A 26,422-nucleotide genomic window follows, 5' to 3' on the forward strand; every position below is an offset into this window, starting at 1 on the left:
AAAAATTTAGAGAGAAAATCCTAGATTATTTGGAAAAAAAATCAGAATTGATGTGACTAGAGAATCTCACGCGTAGATATCTGGAGTGTTGAATTAAAAATTTGTAACAGGCTCAGAGGTCTGTGCTAGTGATATTTTAATTTGCTGAGGAAAAGATTGTATGCAGATACAGCGTATAGCATCTTAGAGTCGGAAATTCCTTAGAGATGAAACCCCTGCAGCCTTATCATGCACACCTCCAGTGATGAGGCATTCCCTACCGTGATAACAGACTTTTGTAGAACACGGATTGGACAGCAGGCACTGTCTCGGTTGATGGGTTGCAAAATTGAGCAAGATGAAGACGAAGAAACAGGTCCTGCTGTCATGGAGTTATATTTGAGTGGGCTGCCGACCACATCCATTGGACTGTTAGATTAAACAAACTAAGCTATTTAAATTTTGTTTGCTTCTTGTCCAGATTCTGCACCCATGTCTTCACAGACTCAGAATTCAGAGCTAGAATTACTTCAGAGGGTTTTTAGTCCAGCCTCCTAGCAAGGCCTGTTGGAAGCTTGTATGTTTCTTATAAAACTGAACAGTGTTCCATCTGTGGGCCAACAGAATACAGCGAGGCTTGGCTCCCTGTTTCAAAACCCTTCGAGTTCCCCGGAGGAAGGCAGCGTGAGAACTGGCTCAGGCTTTTTCCAGCCACACCCACTGTTACCTAGCACAAGGCTGACAGTCAGCTGCAAGGCCAAGTCTGGTTTAGCGTGACCTGCTTCGTAGCAGGTCTCCTGCATTCTTACTTGTATATTGGGTGTTTTCACCTGAAATGTAGGACTTTTTTGCATCCATCTCATTTATATTTCATTCGTTAAAATTGGCCTGTCTTCCAGCTTATTTTGAAATTTGTGTTCAGATTATTTTCTCTAAACATTTTTTACTGACTCCTTCACCTGTAAACAATTTTTGAGTAGTCACCCTCGATATATGTGTATCTGAGAGTTTATAATTTATATACCTTTGTCATTAGCTAATGCACACATGCTCAGTCACTCAGTGTCTGACTCTTTGCAACCCTATGGATTGTAGCCCACCAGGCTCCTCATCTATGGACTTTTCCAGGCAAGACTACTGGAGGGGGTTGCCATTTCCTTCTCCAGGGGGTCTTCCCTATACAGGGATCGAACCCACGCCTCCTGTGTCTCCTGCATTGGCAGGTGGGGTCTTTACCACTGAGCCACCTGGCAAGAGTTACATCACTATCTAATATCTCAAGCCGTAATATTAATATATACTTAAGGCAAGCCAAAAAAATGAATCAAATTTGTATCTCAAATTTTCGTGATGATTTCAAAAATGTTATTGATTTCTGATCAGCTCTCGTAAGATCATTCTTATTTTATCTCTTATATCTGGCATAGTACAGACACTCTGCTTTTTTATCATTATTATTAGGGTATAGTTGCCTTACAGTTTTATGTTAGTTTTGGCTGTATAAGGAAGTGAATCAGCTATATGTATACATAAATCCTCTCCCTCTTGGACCTCCCACCCACCCCCAAACCCATCCCTCTAGGTCCCCACAAATCAACTAGCTAAGCATCCTGCCTGACACAGCAGCTTCCTGCTAGCCGTCTTACACTAGGCAGGCAGTGCACGGGCATCAACCCCAATCTCCCAGTTCCCCTCGGCCCATCCTGCCGTGTCCACACACACGTCCATTCCCTACATCTGCATCTCTGTTCCTGCCCTGCAAATAGGTTCATATGTAACATTTTTCTGGATTAAATATACATGAGTTAATATACAATATTCATTTTTCTCTTTCTTACTTACTTCACGCTAGGTCCATCCACATGTCTACAAATGATCCAATTTCGTTCCATTTTATGGCTAAGTAATATTCCATTGTGGGGCTTCCCTGATGGCTCAGTGGTAAAGAATCCGCCTGCCAGTGCAGGAGACATGGGTTTGATCCTCGGGTCAGGAGGATCCCCAGAGAAGGAAATGGCAACCCACTCCAGTATTCTTGCCTGGGAAATCCCAAGGACAGAGGAGTCTGGCAGGCTGTTCATAAGAGAGTCAGACATGACTTAGTGACCAAACAACAACAGTGCTCTGCTGATACACGTCCCGCATCTTTATCCCTTCCTCTGTCAGTGGGCATCTACTCTAGGTTGCATCCGTGTCTTGGCTGGTATAATCAGCGCTGCATAAACGCTGCCATTTTCTTGTTGTTCACTTGTGCTTTCTTTGTTAAGATTATATTCAGTCCCCAATTTCTTTGTGGAAATCGTTTTTTTTTTAAGCCAGGTATCCATTTTGGGTAGATTGGTGTAGTTAAAACTAGGTAATATAATCCATAAATCCACTTAAGGAAGCTCAGCTAAACAGCTGTGTGGCACTATACAATGAAAGAGAGCAGAGGAGACTGTTTTCAGTCATCTGTTGTAGAAACCCTCAGACTCCTTGCACACCTTACCTGACAAGCCACGCTATCCATTGTAGACCAGGTGGCAATATCACTGTCACTGAGTGCATTTAGAATATTAGCAAAGCATAAGTTTTTTAAAGTTTAAGGATAGACGGAAATTGCTCTCATACTGCCTTATTCCCTGCTACTGCTACTGCTAAGTCACTTCAGTCGTGTCTGACTCTGTGCGACCCCATAGATGGCAGCCCACCAGGCTCCCCCGTCCCTGGGAGTCTCCAGGCAGGAACACTGGAGTGGGTTGCCATTTCCTTCTCCAATGCAGGAAAGTGAAAAGTGAAAGTGAAGTCGCTCAGTCGTGCCCGACCCTCAGCGACCCCATGGATTGCAGCCTTCCACGCTCCTCCGTCCATGGGATTTTCCAGGCAAGAGTACTGGAGTGGGGGGCCATTGCCTTCTCCTCTTATTCCCTAATGAATCGTCTCACAGGCCTACGGGTGTTCTCACTGTGCTTCAGTGCTCTCTCTGGGCTTCAGTTGTCTCCATAATGTTTTTTCATCAATATTTTTGGTAGGTCGCCTATTGTAGGTGTTCATTTCAGTCTTATGTAAAAGTAGAAGTAAAAGAAAGATAAAGGTGAATTACTGGAATACTTAAAACCTCTCTGTAGGTTGACACTGACCTGTTCATCAGCCCTCTTGAGAAATGTTTGAACTAGATATGAATAAGCCTATTTATATTAACAGCCTGCCCCTAATTTTTCCATCTGGGCCAAAAGATTTTCATAAGGCCCAAAAGTTGAGTGCTTTGATTCTAGAAACACACGTGGTAATGATAAGTACCACTTTTTGGTGCCTGGCTTCAGAGGGTACAGAAGAGCATTTGATTTGGGGTTGGTTTGTTGTTAGTTGATATGTAATGGACCTATAGCATTCTGGTTTCAGGTAGACAACATAATAATGCAATATATATAGAAATGAAGCATGGTTTTAAACCACTGTTTGCTCTTAAGTGCCAAACACTTTACTCCCTTTTGAAAATTGGGACATTTGCATGTCTTCGGGGCTTCCCAGGTGGCACTAGTGGTAAAGAATCTGCCTGTAGTGCAGGAGACATAAGAGACGTGGGTTCGATCCCTGGGGCGGGAAGATCCCATGAGGAGGGTGTGTCCACCCACTCCAGTATTCTTGCCTGGAGAATCCCTTGGACAGAGAAGCCAGGCGGGCTACAGTCCATAGGGTCGCGAATTGTCGGACACGACTGAAGTGACTTAGCACCTAGCACCTTCCTCTTCCCTTTGCCACAAAGCCTAAAAGCTATATACAGGTGTGCCCGTGGTTGCACACACATCCTCCTTGAACAACCCAAGTAGAAGCTGCCAGGGCCTGGAAAGAGATGTGTAAAGTCGGTGGGTGCCCTCTTCTTGCAACCTCACCTACCTTTGACCTCTTCTTCTCTTGACAGTATTTATCTTTGCTGTTTGGAGACTCATTTTGTGAAATAGCTGTTTTCTCTGTCCTCTGTTACCGTCCCATCCCCTGCCCAGACTGTGGTTCCCTGTTCCCCTGGTGGTGGTCAGGTTGGGAGTCGGGGTGGGGGGGGGGGGCGGCGTGTAGGGTGTATATAACTAAGCAATTCTCAATTATTTCTCTAAAGTGGTATTTTAATTGCTTCAGATTTAATTATAAATTTTCAAGAAAATGGGAAAAATAGTTCGACAGATACCTATATATCAACTACTTAAATTCAGATTACTATTTTACCACATATGTTTCATCTCTGTGTTTTTATACAAACTATCTAAAGAGTTGCAGGCATCGTGACACTTTGCTCAAAAATACTTCATTATTGCATCTCCTAAAAATAAGGATGTTATCCCTAAAATAAGGTTATGCGCTGACATAACTGCTATGCCGTTTTCACACATAAAATGAACACGAACTCTCTAGTATCATGTAACACCCAGTGCAATTATCCCTCTGAAATGTACCAGATATATTTTTCCCCAAACTAGGATTTAATTGTTTCATACGTTGCATTTGGCTTTTATATCTCAAGTAGTTTTAGAGTTTTGACTTTCTTTCGTGAAGGAAGTTGGAATAAAAGATCTGGATGATTTTCAAAATAATATTGAAGTCTCATTTTACATGAATGATGACTTTTCAGATTAAATAGACTATTGATCTAGATCATTCCGGTGGTTTTTTTACTGGGTAGTAAATAGCGCCGGATATGTTAAAGTTGTGAAAGACAGAGATCTCCAAAGTGTGCAGCACATCTTGGCAGATGCAGTCCGTCATCTGTAAATGCGCACAAGACCCTTAGGACTCTGGTGCTCTACGTGAGAAACCATCTTGTAAGCAGACAGCGTATCAAGGGTCTTGGTTCAGCGCTGAGAATGGATCATAGTAGATTGAAATTAAATATGATTTAAGGGACAGGAAAATGGTGCCAGCTAAGTAAATAATTGATGCATCATCCCCCAGTTAAACCTGGCACGTTAAATTGCAAGGCAGGAATTGAATGCTTGGTCGAACTCCTCTCTACATTTCGACCCTGATAAAAATCGTATTAAAAAGGAGAGAAACATCAGAAGCCATTCAGAGGAGGGGCATGTTCCTTGCTGTGCCTGTTTACAGCATGACTTCAGGAATCTTAATCGTGCTGGGGAAGTTAAGGAAATAGCTGTCACAGAGGACACAGCAAAAAAGAGATCTGTGGTTGCTTGGAAATTAACAGATTCAGAAGGCAAGTGACAGCATCTTCCCTTTTTTGTCTTATTCTAAATGATGATGAGGTAAGTAGGGTTGCTCTGACTTCAGTGAATCGGCTTAGCAAGGCCAGACTAGTCGCCGTGTGTTCTGGGCCCCCTGTGGCTGCCCCTGGGCTCCTGAATGACCTTGGTCTGTCGCTTCGGCTGCCAGCTGTGTCTCCGAGTCCTCACCTGTAAATACAAGGCTGAGATGGAGGACCTCTGAGGTGCCTTCTGGTTCTTTAAGTCTAAGATTCTGACAACTAGAAATCTCTTTTGTTCCGCTTTCCTTATGAAATTATAACTGATCTTTGTCATGATGACCCTCCAGGATTACCATCTTCTACATGCTTCCTGAATCAACAAAGTATCTGCTTAGTTTATACTAAATGCATGTGATTGAGACTTCCTTCCAGTGGTTAAGACTCCATGCTCCCATTGCAGGAGTTCGATCCCTAATCAGAGAACTAAGATTCCACATGCCTCACAGTGTGGCAAAAAAAAAAAAAAAAAAATCCTAAATGCATATTGTTTTGCTACTTCTTAAAGATTAGTAGTCTTCCCCTAACAGTTTATTAGCCAGAGTGTTTTATTAATCAGAATAGTTCATTCTGGGTCCATGTACAATAAGATAAATTTTATTGTAATTGGGAAAAGATTTAAATATTTAAAAAGTGGTAGAACCACTAATACAGTTACTGCTTAAAAGCTCTTAATTCATAGTAATTTGGCAGCCTAACAGAAAAAGAGCTGACCCCAGTCATTACTCAAAGCAATGTTGTGTTGAATTTTAATTATAAAGATTCAGTATTTGTATTTTCTAGGTTGGCAGAATGTGTCCTATATAACAGTCTTTAATGTGTTTCTTAGAATTTTTAAGCTACATATTCTTTTTCGTAAAACAGGAATAATTTTTCCGTCACAGAGTAGTAAGGATGAAAAGAAATCACATTTGTCAAGTGTCTGCTGCATAACAGGTGTTGAGAAATGTTAATGATCATAGACATTGTAGTCTCGCAGGATTGTGGGCAACTTCCTTCTGGGTAGAAGATCCTCCAGCCAATGTACATGATTAAGGAAAACAAGAATTACTACAGGGTGTCCATCATCTTAACTGTATCGGCACCTCCTCATCTAACTCATAATCTACGAAAGGCAGATACCTCCTCATAGTTAATTATCAAAAATATAAATAATTCAAGCCACACGAATATTCTACTGGAAAAGATTGACACCCTTTCATTACCTCTTTCAATTTTACTGTCCCCAGGAATATCAAGAGCAGCTGCCTTATCTTTAAATGTAAACATGTAATAACAGGAACAAAGAATCCACAAAACAGCCCCTTGTTATAAAACGTGATGATTATTCTTTATATTTGAACCGGGGCTGGATCATATGTACAGAAACTGCAAATGGGGAAAACCTGATAAAATTCCGGAATCATGCCCATGTTAGCATTCAGTACATCGCTTATAATTTTACAACAGATGATAAGAGATTTAGCTTCTGTTTCTGAAATAGTTACAAGAAAAATAATCCAAATCTTCCACTCAATTTTTTATCTTGAAAACCTGAAAATATTCTTAGCTCTCTTAATAAAGACAACTTCAACACTGATAATAGTAAGAAAGGCGAACCTCATTATTCCATCTTGTTAGCTCTTTCCCCCTTTTTAATGACCTGCCTAGCCATGGTCTTCTTCATTGCTTTACGATTGGAAAAAGGTCACTTTTGATATTTTCCACGCCTGTTTAAAGAAGTGTCTCTCTTTTTGCTTCATATGTAGTTAATTGAGGTCAGAATGGTGTTACCCTTGTGTGACTAAGAGCACAGATTTCCTCCCTGCCCCTCCCCAGCCTCCCACCTGCACCCCCTTACTATCAGGCAGGAAGAGGTAAGAACCGCTGATCATTTAGGCCACAACCCTCTGGAGGCAGTTTCTCCAACCCCAGCTTCTGGATTCGTCTGGACACAGGCAGTGGCCAAGACCTTGATTCTGCTGACTCTCCTTTTCCTTTTGGAAAATGTCAGTATCTTTGGTTTTAATCAAAATTGCTCATAATCTGGCTTAACAATGCCATAAAGGCCTTGGTTTACTCTGCCCCAGGTGAATGAAAATATTTGCAGTGAAAATCAGGTTATTAGTTTTATAGCCCTACCTACTTCAATGCCTCTATCAAGAATATGAGAAGAGATATTAAATCTCCAAGTTTTAATAAAATTATTGACATCATTGGGGAGCTTTATAGCACTTGACATTTGCTTTCAGTGTTGGGGGAAATAGAAGGAGAGTAAATTGATTTGGTATTTATTTCCTAGGTTGGAGGACGACAAGTTACTTAAAACATAAAATATGTTCACTGTCTTTGGATGCAATGAGCAGAAAGGTTGTTAGTTCTGAAAATGAACATAAATTCTCAAATAAAATGGGTACTGTGGTAATGTTAATAATATAATTCGATTGCTAAATGAACCTGTTTTATTATATTCCTCATCAGATTCCTATTGCCACCCTTCAAAATTGATATAAAGTGATGTTTGGACCCAGAAAACATAGCTCATGGGTGAAAATACAGATAAAATAAGTGCAAGTTAATGTCTTTCCAATACTGTGTTCTCAGAGGTGCTTTCTCTGCTAGAGTTTAAAGAAAACTTTCAGAAAAATGTCTTGAATGTGGACTATCTTGCAGAGAATATCTGTCTTGTTTTCCAGTGGAATTTGCTTCTAGTTGTAAATGGTACTGAGATTGGGGGCCAGGACAGGGATGAAGTTGACGGCAGTACTTGCTGGTCACAGGCAGGTCTGGGACTGCAGACGGCGTGGTGAGGGCTTGGCAGGTGGAGGAAAGCTTGGGATCCAGGCACACCTCTGTTCTACTTTGGCAGCTCAGCCTGCACATCAAAGGTGGTTTAAATTCTAAAGAATCAACACATAAATGTTCCTAACACAATGCAGTATATACCATGGACCCGAATCATTAGAGAAATAAGTGCTTATTAAGACGTCACCTCCCCAACACTAGTGGTCACAGGTCTGTCTCTAGAGAGAACTGCTCATTGAAAACAGGAGCTATATTTTCCTAAAGAATTATCTCAGTCAACAGGCTCCCTGGTTGGGCTATCAGATGGCTACCAGATTCTCTTGGAAAATGCTTGCTTCTGACATGACCCACTTGTGTTTTCAGGAAAAGACCTACAAAACTGGTACAAAAGCCAGCTGAAATACAGCTTATTGCATCTAGTATCCCTACACCGTGTGCACAGACTGCCCGAATTCTTCTTTTGTCTCATCCTACTGAAGATGATGCCAGCTTATTTACCCCAGCAGGGTTCTTAATGTAGATGTTAAACTGTGCGATAGATTTTAAAATGAATTTTTAATTACTTTCTGCTATTCTGAGCTCATTGCAATCAGCAGCCATCTTGCTTGAGGATAAAAACAAAACTAAACTGGCTAGCTCTTGGGAGAAGCAAAGGCCTCCAAAAGAAAAAAAAAAAAAAAAGAAAGCTTTTGCAAGGGTCGGGTACAGAAGCCCATTGTCGGTGGCAGCTGCTGGACGCCCTTCCCAAGCACAGGCCCAACTGCCAGCGGGTTTAGGAGGCTTTGAGTTTGCACTGATAGTTCCCCTCCTCTAATGAGGTCACCTCTCAGTACAGTAGGTGGCATAGCTCTGCTAATGGAAGATTCAGAAACACAGATTGCAGTGGCAGTCTTTGTTTCCAAATAGCCCCAAGAGCTAGAAACAGGACAGCTTCTCTACAGATAGGTATCCACACACGTAGGACACATTCTTTATTGAGTAACACCTAATGCTATGTGGTGTCATCTTTTCTTAAGATTAGATTGACGTGTGTTGGGGATTGGAATGACACTGGCCAGGAGTGACATTTCTCTAACGTTTATTTAGAGTTCTGTCCTTTACAATTCTATGTTGTCAGGATAAGTCACATTACCCACACGATGCCAAGGAAAAACCCACAGTTCAGAGGGTGTAAATGACCTGTCCCTTGGCCACCACTTTAAGGCTCCATCCTCAAAATGGAAATAATATAATACCTACCTGGGCTGCTGCTGGAATTTACTGCATGAAAATGCTATGAAAATGGATAAATCTTATACAACTGTAATGCCTCAGAATGCTTAGTCCTAGAATACATTTTTCTGTGAGTACCACACAGAGAATGGAAGCGAATAAACATCTTTCCAGCCCTCTTTCACTTTCCTTGCCAGCATCTGAGAGAGGAAGCCTGTGCTGGGGACCACGGCACCCTGGGCGTGGCTCCCTGCAGCCGGTCTTTGCTCTCGGAGGCTCTGGATTGCAGTGCCGGCGTCGCCATGACAACACGCAGAGCTGTGCTCCTGGCTGACCGGATCTAGAGTTTGGTGACCTGGTTGTTTTCTGTTGGTTTGTTGGGCTTTTGTTTTGAGGTTGTTTTGTTTTGTTTTAATTAACCGGAGCAGACTCTGTGTCTCACTTGGATTGGCTATTGTGTTAATTCCTGAGTATTTTCTTGGATCTGAATTGTAAGCCAGTAATTCTTTCCCCAGATAGTTTTTCTTAGCAAGTCAGGATGGAGTTTGTAAAACAGCAGACAAGATTCTGCTTGAATTCCAGCCCCAAATCGAAGAAGTGGGCACTTGTCCAAGTGAAAGCATTTGCCAGGGTTGGTCAAGAGTCGGAGGCTCTGACCCAGGCTTTTGTACATCTCCTTATCTCCTATTTAGTTCATGCATACTTGTATGTATGTAAGTATCGGATGTGGGGACAGGTCCTTTCAGGCACCTCCCTCAGCCCTTACAGCAGCTACGGGTGGAGGGCATCACTGTCTCCTTTGTACAAATGAAGACACAGCAGAGTCTCAGGGAAGGGGTTTTGCAGCAGTGCCAAGCTCTTTCACTACCGTGGTGGTTCTCCATCAGGTCGTACCAGTGGGTCTGCTCAGAGGGATCACAGGTAACTGAGACCAAAAATTTTAAAGAAGCCGATGGGTGACCATTTCACCTCTCCATCCTCCCAGTTTTGGCTGAGAGCATCAGCATTCTAGCTCCTCTAAAAGAATGATGTAGTAACCAGATTCTAGTTCCTCTAACAGAATGATGTAGTAACCAGATTGGGACACTTTCTGGTCCCAATTGACTAGAGTAGATTGACTATTCAGGCACTTCTGAAGGGAGGAGTCTGTGCTCTCTGCTGATCAAGAATGCTGAAAGCCACTGGGTGGCTGCAGTAGTTTGCACGGCAGTAGGTTCTCCAGCGGACCCTGCATGGGTCCCGCCGGTGTGGGGCTCTCCTCCAGTACCAGGGTACACATCACCCCAGAAAGTGTGGCCAGGCCTGTGCTAGTCTGACCCACTAGGGGGAGATGGTATACCTTTGAGCAGAGCAATGACACATGAAAGAGAGTTCAAAAAGGATTAATCTGAGTGTCATATGCAAAATGAATTTAAAAAGGAAATTGGACTCGGAGAAACCAACTGGGAAACCACTGTAATAAACCAGGTCAGGGAGGAGGATGTCTGGTTGAGGACAGGGTCAGAAGGAACGGAAGGGAACAGACAGATAGAAGAGGTAAGCTGAAGAATCAGCAGGACTGATGACTGCATTGAGGAGGTAGGTTTAAAACCTGGCAAGTTTCGGTATTGTGTGGCTGTAACTAACAGGCCTCTGTGTGTATGTTAGTAACTCAGTCGTGTCCGACTCTTTGCGATCCCATGGACTGTAGCCCACCAGGCTCCTCTGTCCATGGATTTCTGCAGGAAAGAACACTGGAGTGGGCTGCCCTTCCCTTCTCCAGGCGACCTTCCCGACCCAGGGATCAAACCTGGGTCTCCCACATTGCAGGCAAATTCTTTGCTGTCTGAACCACCAAGCAAGCTTCTAACTCTCCGCTATCTCAGTCTCCCTGTCCTCCAAGTGAAAGTACTTTCTTTAAATATTAACAACCAAGATTAGCTTATTTTTTTCACATTTACCTTTTAGTGCTTCATTTAATTACTCAGATTGTTACCATATTGCTTTCTGTTACTTTTCCTTGCAGATGGATTCGCTAAGCTTTGTTTCTCAGCCAGAGAACTAACTGAATTACTATTTATAATGCCGTTTCTATGGAAAATGAATTATAAATTTCAAACAGCCTTGAAAATAGAATTTTGGATTACAGAGTTGCTGACTTCTTTTATTGTGTTTCAGTTGAAAAAGATATTCTGGTAGAAGATCTGGAATTGACTGTCAGAAGAAAGGTGAAGTTGGGAGGCATATATTTGGGAGTATTTGCATAAAAGGCAGAATTTTAAAGGCTGGGAATGATTAAAAGTGGGCAGTGAGAAATGTGAGGCACAGTGAACACCTTTGGTTCAGCCACTCTAGTACTGCAAGGAAAAACAGTATAAGGTCTGCTTTGTTTAAAATAAACTATGTAAAGCCTGGGTCAACTTTGCTATGGTAAAAAAAAATTTTTTTTAATATGGAAGTAAAGGACTTCACTGGTGGTCCAGTTGGTTAAGAATCCGCCTACCGATGCAGGGGATAGAGGTTCAATCCCTGGTCGGGGAAGATTCCACGTTCCGTGGGGCAGCTAAGCCCATGCACCACAACTGCTGAGCCTGCACACCCTAGAACTGTGCTCTGCAACAGGAGAAGGCACTGCAATGAAAAGCCTGGGCACCGTGACTAGAGAGCAGTGCCCACTTGCCACGACTAGAGAACACCTCACACAGCAGTGAAAACCCAGCGTGGCCAAACATAATAATAATAAATAATTTTTAAAAATAAATTGTTACTTTAGACAGGTCCAGTTTAAATGAATATATCTTTTGTGAAACTATGAATTAAGATACCAAAAAATGTAATGTACTTTTTGAGAAAATGGAATGAGTTACACATAGTAGTTTAAATTGATCTAAAATCAGTCCATTTGGGTGTAACAAATGAATGGTTACATGTGTGGTCTTGTCTATATGGAAAATGAATGAGGTGCTTAGGAGCTGGTGAGCTATGACACCAATCTGCTCACTTGGTATTTCCTGTTGAGAAGATCACTTATGATCGAAGTTGCTATGTTAGATTCAATGGAGCAGGTCTTTATTAAGCATCTTTCATATGCCAGCACCAATCTAGGCATTGAAAGTGAAAGTGAAGTCGTGTCCGACTCTTTGCGACCCCATGGATTGTAGCCCACCAGGCTCCTCCATGGATTCTCCAGGGAGAGTCCATGGGATTCTCCAGGCAAGAATACTGGAGTGGCTTGCCATTTCCTTCTCCAGGGGAATCTTCCTGACCCAGGGATTGAACCCAGGTCTCCCACAATTGCAGGCAGACACTTTAACCTCTGAGCCACATTGGGAATAGGTAAAAATCATGCCACTCTTTCTCTGCCATTAAGGGATTTATCATTCATTTTGAGGAGGCATAACTAACACACAAAAGACAATCAGAGAACTTAAAGATGGAGTATGTTCTGTTCCCAAATTTTCAGGCGGTTTTTACTGTTTTGTTTTGTTTTGTTTTGTTTTGTTTGGACAATTTTTTACTCATCAAGAAAGAGAGAGATCTCTGAACTAAAGGATCCTAGGGAGACTGTGTGAAAGAAGAAGGATGTGGGATGAATTTGAATGGACTCAGAGCAGAATGAATTCAGGAATCTAGGAAAAGACCTCCTGTGTGGGGAGGAAAGAATGATGGAAGACTTAGGCCTGAGGTTGAATGAGGCTGGCAAATGGAGCATGCCCATTTGGGGGGAGAACAGTCTAAACAGTTGAGATGTGAGTAGGTGTTGAAGGCCTTGGATGCCTGGTTTAGGGATCACATCTTGATCTGATACATAATAGGAGCAGGACATGACCAGTAAGACAACAGGATATTGAGCACGAAATTCTCGAAGTAGGAGCAAAGCCAGGTGGGGTGCTGGTCCTCCTCCCTGGGACATCATGAGCCACGTGGGTGCTCTGAGATGACAAGCTTGAGAATAATGACCTTTTTAAAGCCTCCGGCTGGCTCTTGAATCAAGGACCCAAGCCCTAAATGTATTAATACAAGGGGAATGGCCTGAGCCTGAAAATGCCAGCTGAAATCAGATTAAGAGAAATATAGAGCCCTACCAGAAGAATTCTTGCAAAAGAGAGACTGAAACTGAGGGCCCCTTGTCAATTTGCAAAAACTGTGGGTCAGTCAGGCAATTCTCCTGGGAGCTCGAGAGAGAGAAATTACAGCCAAGTCGAACCAACCGTCTTCATGATCCTGAAATCATTCCTTGTAAGTGAAGATGTACTCTCTGCTGGGAAGGCTGAAAGTGACTAGTCAATTGTATGTGGTCAGGAGACATTCCATCACCTGACAAATTCTGTGAATTGTTCACTTACAAGTCAGCTTGGCACTGGGTAGGAAAAGCCACAGCATTACCTGACTGAGATACGTTTTCAAAGACCCCACACTCAGCCCAGTAACTGAACAGAGTTGCAATGATGGGTCAAGGGCATCTGTATCTGTTTCTGTCATCCTTGTCCTCCCCTTGGTCGTCAACTTCCGTAGAAGTCTCTTCATGGAGGTTCAGGGTTCTGCTGGAAGACCCAGGCCCATGTTAGCAGCTCTCTGCCTTCAGTTTCACTCAGCAGTCACTCTCATCAGCCCCTGCAGTGTGTTCTGATCAGTGAGCGTGCAGCTCTATCCTATGAGCCCACCAGCTCAGAGCCTGACACGGCTCAGCAGCTGACTTGGGAAGGATGGAAAACGCATGCTGAGAGGCCACTGTGGCTCCTAAGAGTCCTCATCAGGGCTGCAGACGTAGGGAGTGGGAGGTGAGAGGGATAGAGGAGACGCAGTGGGTATTCGATCACCTCTTGTTGCTTTGTCGCTAAATTGTATCTGACTCTTTGCAACCCCGTGGACTGTAACCCACGAGGCTCCTCTTCCATGGGAAATCCCAGGAAAGAATATTAGAGTGGGTTGCCATTTCCTTCTCCAGGGAATCTTCCTGACTCAAAGATCGAACTTGAGTCTCCTACTTGGCAGGCGGATTCTTTACCGCTGAACAACCTGGAAAGTCCTCGATCACCTCTAACTTTGGGCAGAACACGCCTGCCACATTCTGCCTTCTGTTCCAGTAGAGAGCACGCATGAGAACAGAATCATGTGAGTGAAGACTGGAATTGGGTTCAAGAGAAAGTCGGGCTTCCCAGGTGGTGCTTGTGGTAAAGATCCCACGTGCCAATGCAGGAGACATGAGAGATGCACCTTCCATCCCTTGGTCAGAAAGATCCCCTGGAGGAGGGCACAGCAACCCACCCCAGTATTCTTGCCTGGAGAATCCCCATGGACAGAGGAGCCTGGTGGGCTACAGTTCAGAGGGCTGCAGAGCTGGACACCACTGAAGCAACTTAGCACACGTGCAAGAGAAAGATAGGACATGGTTGGAAGCAGCCAAAAGTTTAAGAATCTTCTTTAATGAGCTCTGGGAAGACATCCCACAGTGTCTCTAGAGACAGCATAATTGCTCTCTGAGCTTCAGGGTCAGAGTTTAGGCCTCACTCCTTGACATAGCCTGTGTGTGGGGTGGCAGGCCTTGCCTTTGAAAACATAATCCAAGTTTAAGGGCTGCGGAAATCTCAGCATGGCCTGGCTGCATTTCTGCCATGCTGCATTTGTGCGTTTCTGCTTCTGGCATCATGGTTTACTATTTTTTTCTTTTTTTGAGCAAATGGAAACTACAGCTGCTCCACATCCCTTTGGCATCTTCTCTTCCCCATCTTCTATATGAAACAAGTCACCGTAATATGTTCTAAAAATGTTTGTGTAATGCTAAAAAATGAGTATTCTAACATGTTTTCTTTTAGAATACTTGATCCTGGCAGGCAAATAACACCTTTACGTGGTTTTGCTCTTAAAGGATCAGGACCATCCTAACCAAGTTCATCTTGCTTTTGCTTCTATCCTCTGTGAGGTTGGAGTTCACTTATCGGAACACTCTATTGGACGCCTATTGCTTCCAGGTATTGAGCATAAAATTTTTGTAAAATTTGGTCCCTCCCTTGAAGAACTTACAACATAGCAAGGGAACAAGCAAGTAGAGAAATGATTGCTGCATCTTGTGACTGTTCTGTATAGAAGCCATAATGTTCACTGGAAGCTTGGAAGGAGGTTTTAAGGGTCTGGGAGGACTCCGTTGAGGGACGTGGAGTTTGCAGTACATGTAGGAGTTCATGAAGATGACAGCAGTAAAGACAGGTGCTTCTTCCAGGAGAGGAAGCGTGGGCAGGGGCCGCAGTGAGTGAAGCAGCACAGCGGGTGGGAACATGGGTGAGGAGGGACAGGGACACGGGTAGAATGAACCCTTCAATGTCTTTATATCCCACTTCAGGAGCTTTTGCTTGATTATCTCGTTAGCTGGGACAGCAAGCCATCAAAGTGTTACCCAGTGTTAAGGAAGGAAGTGGCATCATGATATACGTGCTGTATAAAGATGATGATATAAGAGAGGAATGGGTCGTAGGGGTCAAGCCAGACGCAAGGAAACCAAGTCAACTCAATTGCAGTATCTAGGTGAAATTCTAAGTGCTTAACTACCATGGTACAGTGATTTAAGGAAAGGATGGATGGAAGAGGTATTTAGGGAGAGGTGACAGTATGTAATTGCTATAGGGGAGAGAGAGAGTGTGTGTGTGTGTGTGTGTTCGTAGCAGGTGTGATGGAGATGATATTTCCCAGGATTCTGCCTTGGTCACCTGGGACAGCATCTTTAAGTATGAGAGTTAAAGAGCAGGCTTGAGAAAGATAATGAGTTGAGTTTGTTAGAGGTGGACTTTGAGGTAGAAATTTAAAGCAGACACTTGTTTGTCTGACTCTAGGGCTAAGCAAAAGGCCAGGGCTGGGTGTGTAATTCTGGGCGTGTGTCTCGTGTACAGGCACAAGTGGGGCTAATGAAGGGGGACTGGACAAGCACTGGTATATCATCATTGAATCTGGGCTTGAGTCCTGGCTCTTAAGCTGTGCTAGCCTGGTGACATTGGGGAAAAGGTGCCTGGAAAGAGAGGTGTGTCATGAAATTAGCAGGAGAATACAAAGACATTGGAAGGAAAAGAGAAAAAAAAGTGCCCTGAGGTCTAGGGAGAGACTAAAGGAAAGACTACAATGTTTGTGGCTCATTGGAAGGGGAAAATACAGGAGAGAGGGAGAATGCCAGCAAAGAACTGCTTGTTGGATTAAGCAGGGATCAGAAGAGCAGAGCCTTGCATCCTGATTTGTTATCTTGTTCTCCTTGCATCCTCTGAGAACAATGGGGAAATGGAAGAGACAGAGGAGTGCGTGGGCAGAGGGGGCAGCCTTGAGGTGGAGAACCGTGGAGTCTGGTGGTCCGCCACGTTTCTGGTAAGAGAGAAGCATGTCAACGGCTTGGGATGGCTGCTCTGGGTGGCAGGAAAGTACATCGGTCAGACTTGAGGGAGGTGAAGTCAGGTGACCGTATGTCCTTGTTTGTTAAGGACACTCAAGATTTGTCCCTGGTGTTCTGGCATAATTATTAATATTTTAATTGTGTCCCTTTTCACTTTAAATTGGTTCAGTTTGGAAGAGACATTGCAAGATTAGCAAGGTTAGCCAAGAGAGTAGTAATAAAGACTAAAAGGAAAAAGAAGATTCTCTCATTTGGAAAACAAAATAAGATCCCACTTGCATATTCTGCTTAAAAACCTCAAGTGTGCTACAATTTAATTCATACCATTGGGTCCTGTTTAGAGCAATGCTGGGCTCCAAAGTCTAGAGCACCTACAACATTTGAAATTTAGTTAATTCATACTTGATTGCTGAGCAGATGCCCACACCCAGACTGAAAATGTTCCAAGTTTTAGTTTCATATCAAACCAAATAAATGATAGTTTTGTATCCATGTTGGTTATATTTGGAGTTACCAATGCATTCTTTATTATTATTATTATTGAAGTATAGTTGATTTACAGTGTATCAATTTCAGATGTATAGCAAAGTGATTCAGTTATATATATATTATGTATATATGTATATTTTTTTCAGATTCTTTTCCTTGATAGGTTATTACAATATATTAAATATAGTTGCCTGTGCTATATAGTAGGTCCTTGTTGTTTATCTATTTTGGTACGTTGTACTCTTACTAATCAGACACTTTGTGCTTTGGAAGTCTGCTTCTAGATCAGCTAGAAATTTAATCTTTTTGGTCTCAGGCCCCTTGACACTCATAAAAATTGTTACCTTCCTCAAAGCTCTTTTACTTATATTAATGTATTAATCAATACTTATGGTAATAAAAAACAAAACAAAATTGAGAGGAGCAGTATTGTTGTATACTTTTTTGCAAATCTGTTTAATATCTGCCTTAATAAAAGACAGTTGGATTCTCATATCTGTTCTGCATTTGATCTATTGTAATACACTGTTCTTATTGAAGTATATAAAGAAAATCCAGCCTCACCCAGATGTGTGGGGAGGAGTATTTTAGTAGACTTTTAAAACAGTTGTGGATGTTTTTAACATTATACCAAAACTTGACAAGTAGCAGCTTTCTTTTTAAAGTTAGTTTTGAATATGAATTTTGAAAGCATACTAATCAGCTTTTTGCACTTGGTTATATTATAATTCTTGGTTTGTCTTGCACTTTGATGAATCATTTACTCATGCATGATTTTTTACATCTGTTGGTCATTTAGAAAATATTGGCCCATTCAGTTATGTAGAACCTTCCACATACCGACACATTTTTTACATAATATTTAAAATTGTGTGTGTGGCTATCTCCAGGATTTCATCAGAAGAGTCTTTTAAGTACTGAAAGCGGTTATACTCATGTTGGTGGATGCAGGTTTCTGAAACGCCAATTTTCTCTTGAAATCTTGGATTTCATCATTGGCCACAATTTCCTGGAAATTGCGTTTGCTTCATTCATTTTTGAGAAAATGTCTTCCAGTACTCAAGTCTGAGTAACCTTGGTTTGTGTGTCAGTAGTTGTTTCAAATGAAAATGGTGATGTGTGAGTAGGGGTCTGGTTGAGCTCATGACTCAGCGGCACAAATGTCTGTTCTCAAGCAGCCGCCGTACTTCTGCCCACAATGGAGGTGCCCACCCCCTGCCTGTTTTGTCCCCCAGAATGTTCGGAAGATGCGCATGTCCCTCCATTCTTGTCTTCCTCTTGTCTCACTTTATCCCTGCTGTAATAAGGCAGCCTATGCGCATACTACCTCGTCTTGGTTGCTTTTTAAAATGATCTCCCTAAGTTATGGGTTTACTTGCCAAGTTATGAAGCCCTCCGAGAGCCACATGGCAGACTCCTCATGCCTTCTCAGGGTTCAGTGCACTGTGCCAGGTGGGTGGTCAGTATACAGCACCTAGTTGTCCAGTGAACACTGGGTGAGTGATTAGGTTAACTGTGGTTATTTGGGGCACATTTTCACCAAGTTGAATTATTAGGACAAGCAGTATCGCCCAAAACAGTAAATACCTTAATGTCTTTATTTAAGCAAGCTTGTATTTGGACTATGTTTTTTTTTCTATAATAAATAATAATATGCAATTTCTAACAGCAGTTATCTCTAGAGACCAGCACTACCCTTTGAAAACTGAAATTCAGCATCTCCTTTAATGCTAGATGGGATTTTTTTTTTTTTCAGTTAGAGCACAAGCCTTTATTGAATAGAGTGATTTATTTCATCTTTCTAAATTATATATAGATGTCCATGGGAACTTCATAAGATTAAGGTTCTGATTTAATCAATGGCTTGTTATAGCTTATTTATAAAATGTAACAGAAGGAGAAGAGGGCAGCAGAGGTTGAGATGGTTAGATAGCATCAGTGACTCGATGGGCATAAATCTGAGCAAACTTCAAGCGATAGTAGAAGACGGAGGAGCCTAGCGTGCTGCAGTCCTCGGGGTCGCAAAGGTTCAGACACAACTTAGCAACTGAACAAGGTAACTTTCAAAAATTGACAGCATGTTTTCTCAAATTTAATGGTCATGAATCTTGCATTTTAGAATTATAAATTAAAATTTATGCTCAATGTATTTAAATTTGATGTATGTCTTAGAGTAAATGTTCATAGAATTTAATAGTTCACTTCCTTTGTGTGTCGGCATCAATTACAAATAAAACAATATTAGATAATTGGAAGATCTTCCTGGTGGCTCAGACGGTAAAGCGTCCGCCTGCAACGCGGGAGACCCAGGTTCGATTCCTGGGTCGGGAAGATCCCCTGGAGAAGGAAATGGCAATCCACTCCAGCACTCTTGCCTGGAAAATCCCATGGACGGAGGAACCTGATAGGCTACAGTCCATGGGGTCGCAAAGAGTCAGACACGACTGAGCAAATATCCAGCGGCAGAAATGTTTACAGTACTGTCCATTTTCAAGTCACCTATCCTGTACCATTTCCTTGAGCATCTGTCAGACATCTGGGTGACATGTACTAGATGCAAAGAGCATAGAGACGTGTGGTGTAGCCTTTACAATGAAGACATTTTAAAATTGTTCATTGTATGCAATTTTAAAGGTTCCTTTCCATGTGTAGTTATTACAAGATATTGACAGTCTTCCCCACACCATATAGTATATCCTTGAGCCCTTCTTACAGCCGGTAGTTTGTACCTCCCACCCCTACAGTTAAGAATTTAACTGTTCTTTCAGATTCTTTCTGTCTATATAAACATTTATAGGGCTTCCCTGGTGGCTCAGACAGTAAAAAATCTGCCTGCAATGCAAGAGACCCAGGTTCAATCCCTGGTCAGGAAGATCCCCTGGAGAGGGAAAGGCTACTCACTCCTGTATTCTTGTCTGGAGAATTCCATGGATAGAGGAGCCTGGCAGGCTACAGTCCATGAGGCTGCAGCGAGTCAGACCCAACTGAGTGACTAACACTTTAAAACACATATTTTCTAGAGAGAGAGTTATTTCTGGTAAGTGCTTTTTAAAACAGAAAATCCAGTTGAATCTTTTTTAAATCTGATTTTATAAATATTTTTGAATGTCCCCTGAGAGTAACCAGTTCTCTTAGTCACTACTGCATGTAGCCCTCTCTCGCCACTGTGCCTGAAACATGCCCACCTGTACCTGCTCATACCATGTAGACAGAGCTGTGAGTGCCTGGTCCCTGGAGAGGGTGTGGCCAGCAGGAAGGCATTGGTGTGCAGCTGATTTTATTTCTGTCACCCCTTGAGGCCGCACATGGGGAGGGGTGACAGAGCCGGCTGCAGAGAAGCCTTTGAACACCTAGCTTTGGGTGGTGGCCTTTGGACAATCTCTTCCCACATTGGAGTTGACATTATGAAGGTGGTCATGGAGCTATGCGGTGTTCCAAGAAGGAGATTGTCCCTCCGCTTTAGCTCTGCCTCACTCCAGGCTACCAACTGCCCCAGTTTCCATGGAACTGTTCCAACTGTAAGACATGAAGTCCCAGGGCTCCTTTTATGTAGTCTAATTTTCCTGGCACCCGGACAATATCCCAAATCTTGCAGGAGGGGAGTGAACTTGGAACTGTAGTTTTGCAAGAGTTATGAAAGAATCAGACACAACTGGTGTTACTGATCTTCAATGAAGAGAAACTCCAGGGCCTTTCTTCCCCTGAACTGGCTTTATTTTCTGCCAACAGCAGCTATTGCAAACCCTCAACCCCACTTGGCACACGGCATTATTTTTTGTTGGAAGCTGCTTGTGTGATGGGGCTAGTGGTTGCCCTAGGTGTTCATCTTGAGCACTTAAAATGATTGCTTTTGCAGTTGCAGATGGCTGTACCAGCTCCAAACAAAGAAGGTCATGGAGGGTTCTGCTTATATAGTGCGGTTTCTGGAAGGAATTTGCTGCAGCTTGTACGATGAAGCATACTGGACTGTGCTGACCTAGGGAATTTTTACAAGGTTAAATCAACCGTAAATTCTGTCTGGGCCTTGTCTGCTTTCCTGACAGTCCTTCTTTAAAGGGCTTTTGGATTAAACTGTATGTTCTTATCCATTGAGATACACAACTCCCGTGTCCTATGCATGTGTTTGTGTGGGCTCCGTGGCTGGAATATATAGGGGAATCTGCCAGGCGTGCTCTGCTCTCGCTTTCTTCTCTCAGAGAAGACAGCTGGCAATGAGAATGTTGAATTACACTTGTTGGTGGTCAAAACAGACAGTCCGTGTTAGAAAATGAGAATCTATGCTACAGATGAGAAATAAAGGGCAGGGAATCAAAATAGCCTCCCAGTAGACAATGGCTTTTGTACAAAATGAAAATCATGTACTACAGGGTATTTCTTTGTCAGTTTTTAAAATCTTAATTCAGATTGTTTAATTCCTTACTTAAAAATGTTTCTTTCTTTCCCCATAACCCTACATGGCGTTTTTGAGTTGATGGACATCACACCTTGGAGCCAGAATTCCCCTTTTTTTCATACTGTAATCACTGAACCTTATGCCACCAGAAGAGACTCCAGGTATCATAAAAGAGGTTTCGAATGTGTTCCTACAGCCAAATGTGTGGTTTCTGAGCTATCAAAAATATTTGTGCTTCCTGATCATTCTTCCATTATCAACCCTGGACAGTTCATTCCTGAGACTGATCAGTCTTATAATATATAAGACAGCCTTTGGAATGGGAGAAAATAATAGCAAATGAAGCAACTGACAAACAACTAATCTCAAAAATATACAAGCAACTCCTGCAGCTCAATTCCAGAATAATAAACGACCCAATCAAAAAATGGGCCAAAGAACTAAATAGACATTTCTCCAAAGAAGACATACCGATGGCTAACAAACACATGAAAAGATGCTCAACATCACTCATTATCAGAGAAATGCAAATCAAAACTACCATGAGGTACCATTTCACGCCAGTCAGAATGGCTGCGATCCAAAAGTCTACAAGCAATGAATGCTGGAGAGGGTGTGGAGAAAAGGGAACCCTCCTACACTGTTGGTGGGAATGCAAACTAGTACAGCCACTATGGAGAACAGTGTGGAGATTCCTTAAAAAACTGGAAATAGAACTGCCTAATGACCCAGCAATCCCACTGCTGGGCATACACACCGAGGAAACCAGAATTGAAAGAGACACGTGTACCCCAATGTTCATCACAGCACTGTTTATAATAGTCAGGACATGGAAACAACCTAGATGTCCATCAGCAGATGAATGGATAAGAAAGCTGTGGTACATATACACAATGGATTATTACTCAGGCATTAAAAAGAATACATTTGAATCAGTTCTAATGAGGTGAGTGAAACTGGAGCCTATTATACAGAGTGAAGAAAGCCAGAAAGAAAAACACCAATACCGCATTCTAATGCATATATATGGAATTTAGAAAGATGGTAACGATAACCCTATATGCGAGACAGCAAAAGAGACACAGATGTATAGAACAGTGTTTTGGACTCTGTGGGAGAGGGAGAGGGTGGGATGATTTGGGAGAATGGCATTGAAACATGTATAATATCATATAAGAAACGAATCACCAGTCCGGGTTCGATGCAGGATACAAGATGCTTGGGGCTGGTGCACTGGGATGACCCAGAGGGATGGTACAGGGAGGGAGGTGGGAGGGGGGTTCAGGATGGGGAACACGTGTACACCCGTGGCAGATTCGTGTTGATGTATGGCAAAACCAATACAATATTGTAAAGTAAAAAAAAAAAAGGCATATTAACCATGCTAATTAAAATATTCATACTATTCTGTCTAAAAAAAAAAATCCTATAATCAGAGTAAAGTTCTTAAAAAAAAAAAGCAACAGACAGCGCATTTATCATAAGAGAAATATACATAAAATTCATCTGACTGTTGAGTGTGGTCCGTATGCTAGGCTATTAGAGAAGGTTCTCGTGGCCCCTGTTAAGCACGAGGATATACTACTCATGTAGTAAATAGGGATATACCCCCCTACTCTCTTGGCCATAATTTGACAGGAACTAGAGTCTTGATTTTAGGTGACCTGGGCTTCCGAGGTGGTGCCTAGTGGTAAAGGTGGGGCTGGTGGCCAATGTTGAGATGTAAGAGATTCAGGTTCGATCCCTGGGCCAGGAAGATCCCCTGGAGGAGAGCATGGCAACCCTCCAGTATTCTTGCCTGGAGAGTCCCATGGACAGAGCAGCCTGGTGGGCTGCGGTCCATAGGGTCACTCAGAGTCTGACATGACGGAAGCAACTTAGCACACACATGTGGCAGAACGAAGGAGAAAGTGGAGACACCGGGCTGTGTTTGAGCTCCATACAGTAGGCTGGGTTTCCAGGCTTCTGTGCCAGGGAGCAGCTGGTCACATGTGTCCATCCTCTGAACTGATCTTTCCCTGAAACCTTGGCTTGCATTGCTTCCTACCAACAATGTGAAATCTGCATGTGTGCCAGGTGAACTGCTATTGAAGATATTTTCAGAGTCCAAGGGTGTTATGCTAGGAAGTCAGGATTACTTAAGTCAAACAAACAAACAAGCAGTTAGGGGTTTATTTCCGTATGATCTGTAATTTTGAGTTGTGGTTCCTTGGGGAGGAGGAGCCGCCCGAGATGGTTATGGTGTGTTACGAGGCAATTACCAAGGAACGGGTCCAGATTCCTACTGTAATTTAGCCTTTGCAAACAGAGCTAAAAATATCAAAGCACGATGGTATAGCAGACCCTTTGTCTACTTGGTTTCCCATCACTTGAAGTGTATTCCTTGTCTTGTCATTTATTTGTTAAAAAATAAAAACCCCATCAGGCTCAATTCGAGCCTGGGCTGCAGCAGAGGAGACCGGGGCTTGCCGTTATCTGCAAGGATCGCTTCCTTGGCGCCCATACTGAATAAATAACTGAGACTGAAAATGGAAGAATCCATTTTTTCCCCAAATTACAAAGAAAGCAAGCCCGTGACATCACTCTCCTTGAACAGATAATACTGGGGGAAAAAATTGTTTTAATAGCTTTTCAAAATAAAGATGAGTCGTTATGTAGCAATGACCATAATGTGATGGGGAAAGAGAAAATGAACGCAGGACTGTCCAAATGTTTGTCTCCACCAGAAATGTGCTTGGATTCTGCCCTGTTTGTTCTTCCTTCATGGTTGCAATCATAGGACATGTTCTCTGGCAGGCAGTACAGGAGGCCGGGGCAACGAAGACGTGCTCTCATTAATGATTCAACACGCCACCCTAGTGGCCACTTGAGCCCCAGTCCACGTGTAGATTCGAGATGGACGTTCAGTTCGTTGCCTTGCTCTCTGGGAAGGACACCTTTATGCAGGGCTGCCTGTGAATCTCCCCTGGGAACGTGAGCGGTTACAATGTGTTCGCCATCCCTGCATGCTGGGACTCAGGTGGCCTGAGGTAGGGCGTGGGCATCAGTGTTTTCCAAGCTCTGTGTGGTTCTAACGTGCAGCCAGGGTAGAGAGCCACTGCTCTGGGAGAACTTCTGTGCACCCTCCCCTTGTAAACTCACACCCTGCCCAGCAGTCTTCTGCTGGAGGGAAGTCTTACTGCCTCCCGGAAGAGAAGTGGAAGAGATCCCTGTCAATTGGAGTCAGGGATGTAATTTTCTTAGTCTGTGATGAATCTTTCCCTTACTGTAAAATAAATACTGCAAAATGCTGGAAAAGTGAGAGGGAAAAAAAGAACACTGATGCTGTTCTGCCTAAGCGTCGGCTCAGCAGCTTGGCCAGCCACACGGACTTACTGCTTTTGTTTCTTGTAGGGACCTTTCTCTTCCCCCATGAGGACAGGGTGTTGCACTTTTGACTTCTGTAGATTTGTCTTGTGAACTAGTCCTTAAAGCCAGGAAGTTCAGGGTTGGAGCTGAGGTCTGCTTTTGGAAGCTGTTGAAAGCGCCATGGAAAGTAACTTGTCAGAAACAGGGCATTTCTTCTATGGGAGGTGGTGTTCTCAGAGGAAGGGTGCATCCGGTCCTGACCCAGAGAGATGGGTGGGCAGTGACCCTTGATCTCCAGGAGGGGAAGCCATAGTCTGAGCATCCCTCTTGTGGTGGGCCAGAGGCTGGATAAGAAGTGAAAATCCAAAATAGAGTTAAGGGCAAGTTTTGCTCTGACCTGGCTAAAATCTAAGAAAGAAAATGGCAGGGTTTAGTTGCCCGAAAGTCATAGGCTCTGTAAACGTGCCAGGCACCATGCCCAGTGCTGGGCGTACAAAGCTGTGTGGGAGTTCGCCGACCTTGGCATCCCTGAGTGCAAGGTCAGGTGAAGACAAAGAGTAAGTGAACAAAAGCTGGAGAGGTGTTTCCAAAGGGAAGTGCTATGGGAGGAGACACCTGGAGGGCAGTCCATGTGGTCACTGGACGGGGCCCTGGGGCGCCCCCAGTGCACCCAGGATCATCCCAGACCTGGCTGACATGGGAGGCAGTGGATCTCGGTGTGGAGTAGGTGGTCATCTCCCCAGGCTGACTGTGGCACCTGTAGTTCCCCCAGTGGAGATGTGTTGCCTTAGACCAGATGCCCCTGGTGTGTCAGGACTGCAGTCTGCACTTGGCACCTCTGCTGTGATTAGTGGTGGAGGAGGGCACCCACTGCTTCCTCACTGACAAGGGCCAAGCATGCCCATGGAAGTTTCTCTGAGGGGAAGACAGACGCTAGAGTGTTACAGCTGTGAAATAACCCTACTCTTATCAGCCCCCCGTGAGCATCACTGGAGGCCTTCCTTCAAGAAAGCAGAGCGACTTAGAAATAAGAAGATCAGAATGACAGAGAGGTATGTGGAAATAAGTGGATAAACACAAGCTCATTACTGGAGAAGCAGATGACATTTAGATGTGACAATGCGTTTGGCAAACTAGTTGGCAAGGCGTATCTCGATAGGAAAATCAGGTCTAAAAAGTGAAATCCAGCCAGATTGGAGGAGGTCTGGGAATGTAGAGGGCATTTATGGTTTTGTTTCACTTTGATTTATTGATTTATTTGCTTATTTACTTATTTATTTTCTTTTTAATATTTATTTAATTTATTTATTTGGCTGTGTCCGGTCATAGTTGCGGCACGCAAGATAGTTCCCTCATCAGTGATCAGACTCGTGCCCCTTGCACGGGGAGTACGGAGCCTTAGCCACTGGACCACCAGGGAAGTCCCTACTTATTTATTTTCTGAAGGCAGTGGACGATAACAGATACTTGTTGGGCCGAAGACCAAAATGGTTTTCTCATGAGGATAAATGCCGCGGAAGTAGCTCAGGTGGAGCAAGAAGAAACCAGTAACAAAACGGCAAACAGCGCTGGTAATTGTCCACAACCGTCTAGTCAAGGCTGTGGTTTTTCCTGTGGTCATGCACGGATGCGAGAG

At 43.2% G+C, this 26,422-nt stretch overlaps 1 protein-coding gene and 1 non-coding gene across 19 annotated transcripts in view; both read left to right on the plus strand.

Annotated features, from left to right (window-relative positions):
* NCAM1 (neural cell adhesion molecule 1) overlaps positions 1–26,422 on the plus strand; it is a 368,148-nt gene that overhangs the window by 222,048 nt on the left and 119,678 nt on the right. The window lies entirely within an intron of this gene.
* On the plus strand, positions 19,305–19,377 carry TRNAC-GCA (transfer RNA cysteine (anticodon GCA)). The gene has a single exon. It is a non-coding gene; the product is annotated as a tRNA-Cys (tRNA).

The sequence above is a fragment of the Ovis canadensis genome, chromosome 15 (genome assembly GCF_042477335.2).
Source record: "Ovis canadensis isolate MfBH-ARS-UI-01 breed Bighorn chromosome 15, ARS-UI_OviCan_v2, whole genome shotgun sequence".
Lineage (NCBI taxonomy): Eukaryota > Metazoa > Chordata > Mammalia > Artiodactyla > Bovidae > Ovis > Ovis canadensis.